This window comes from Henckelia pumila, chromosome 4 (genome assembly GCF_033568475.1).
Source record: "Henckelia pumila isolate YLH828 chromosome 4, ASM3356847v2, whole genome shotgun sequence".
Classification (NCBI taxonomy): Eukaryota; Viridiplantae; Streptophyta; class Magnoliopsida; order Lamiales; family Gesneriaceae; genus Henckelia; species Henckelia pumila.
The window spans coordinates 2,778,107-2,780,425 of record NC_133123.1 but is presented as its reverse complement, the minus strand read 5'-3'; the positions used below and the strand labels follow the sequence as shown (position 1 = coordinate 2,780,425).

Genomic DNA, 2,319 nt, shown 5'->3' with positions numbered 1-2,319 from the left:
AAATAAACTCAGAAATTTAAGCAAGAGTAAACATGCTCTTGCGACGCCTCAGGGCAAAACTTTCACTATAAAATAAATCAAAGAGTTTTACAAACCCTAAAATTAGTGAATTATTGTGAAAATCAATTTTCTCAAAACAAGTGAGAAAATAAAAATAAAAACAACTCCTAAAAGCTTACAAAAGTGGAACACAAAAATCAGAGCAAGGAGTTGGCCCTAGATGCCAAAACATGAGAGCAAAAAGCTTTCAATCTTCGATTTTTGATCTTTCGTCAACATGCTCTCAAACCTTCAAGGCAAATAGGTAAAACAAACTCGATTTTTAGAAAAATCTCTTCTCGTGTGCATACGTGAAGCTCTCTAAAAATCTCTCTCTTGTATATTGGTCGTTCTCTTCTCCTTGATATAGATCCCAAGAATCCTCCTTATATTTGTTTCCTTGTAGGCGTAGGATTCTTCAATTTATGTTGATCTTTATTCCTTTTTGATTAAATCAAATCTACAAAGATAAGGAAAAAATCATTCAGATATGAGATAAATAAATATTATGATTAGATCTATAATATCTCAAATTAAGAAAATAAATTAATTGATTAAAAGATAATTCTTAGATAAAAGATATCTCAATCAATTCAAAACTTTAAATCTAAGAAACTTCAAATCCAAAAAAGGAAAAAAAACTCAAATAAATCTTTTCAAAACTTTAAGAGATTTTTAGGAAATAAATATTCCCTTCAATGTTAATATTGTTTGGCTTATTTGATTTTTGCTCAAACTTTGTTCTACATTGCAGGTAAGTTTAAACTTGTGATAAAGAGAGCGATGGTTGAGCTGGAAGGTGAGATTTTACGGCATCTTTACATCTTTTACCTTTTGAATTTGCATTCTGCCGTATGACTTACCAGCTTGCAATTTCATGCTTTCAAACGTTACATGTTTAATGTCCGTGTTGCACTCAATATCTGTGTGATTCTTTGTAAATATATCAAAAATGATACTAGCTCGACACACGATAATAACCAGTTTACCTAGTTCCTTGATTACTCTTCAGGTGCCCCGTTCAAGAAATTTGCATCCTTGCGAGAAGAGTGGGCTCTTCAGAACCGATATTTGAGTCCTGGTATGCTAATTCAATCAGGAATCATTTAATTAAGTTCTAGAGCAATAGTTTGACTGGTTTTTTGTCTTATCATAATTACAGGTCCTATCCAATTTTTTGGCCCAGCATCTGATAAAGTCAATCATACCTTGCTACTGGAACTTGGAGCTCAACAAGTATAAATGTGAGTACCATGTTCTTAGCTAGACACAGTAAGTAGTTGAGCCTTATGAGCTTTACGTTACTCTCAACAGACACAAGAACTATATTTCCTTCGTGTCGTCTTTTTTTTTTTTGGTGTGTATTTTCCTGGATATGATGGTTCTTTAAAAACGCACATCTATTTCTCGAACATTTCGGTTGGAATAAAATGCGAAATAATCTCAAGCTTGAAATCATAATCATAAGGTTCTTTTACGGCCTTTTATATTGTGGATGCAAAGGAAAACAAGGCAATTGTCCTGCCTGAATCAAATTTTCATATATTTCATATCTAATAATTTTCAAGCCTCCTTCACACGTTTCGATTGATTAAAAACACAATTACCTGCACATACATTTAATACCTATGCAGCCTCAACATGGGCTAACACATATTTTGGTTAGAACTTAGAACCCCATGATGTGAAGAAAATGTCTTACATTTTTTTTTTGTTGGTTACAAATCTTTGCCTTAGCTTTAAATCCGTTTGTTACACTACAAAATCATCGCTACCCTACATTACAGCAAACCTGTCTTATTATTGCTATTTGGAGAGTAAGACATAAAAGGGTTGTAATAGGCATAGCTGAAGATGCGTTGTTATTTCGACCATAAACATGCTCTTTATTATTTGGTTTGGCTACCTTTCTGATTGAAATCCATGACAAGAAAAGACACCCGCAACTTCTTCAGACTTCAATCACCCAACGGGGTCTGAAGGTTTGGGCAGTACTTGTTTGATGATGATGAGTCTGGTGGACTATATCTTAATTCAGAGAAATTATAAAAAAAAAATTGGTCCTCCCCCTCCCTCTTTATAATTTGGTATTTTATCTTGTCTACAGTGAGTTTTGGTCTTGTATCTTTCAAATTGTGATAATTTTGGTCTTTTACAAATATATCTTTTTATTTTTGGTAAAATATTGATATGACATTATGAAACAGATGTCACATTAGTGTCACACTAGAAAAAAAAAGAGCCCAAACACTAGAGGGGAGAGAAAAGAAAGAAGAAAGT

General features: G+C 32.9%; 1 long non-coding RNA gene across 1 annotated transcript; it reads left to right on the top strand.

Annotated features, from left to right (window-relative positions):
• The first annotated feature begins 722 nt into the window (after positions 1 to 722).
• LOC140894429 (uncharacterized) lies at positions 723 to 1,403 on the top strand. The gene is made up of 3 exons (XR_012153824.1): positions 723 to 838; positions 1,052 to 1,120; positions 1,202 to 1,403. It is a non-coding gene; the product is annotated as an uncharacterized lncRNA (long non-coding RNA).
• The last annotated feature ends 916 nt before the right edge of the window (positions 1,404 to 2,319 follow it).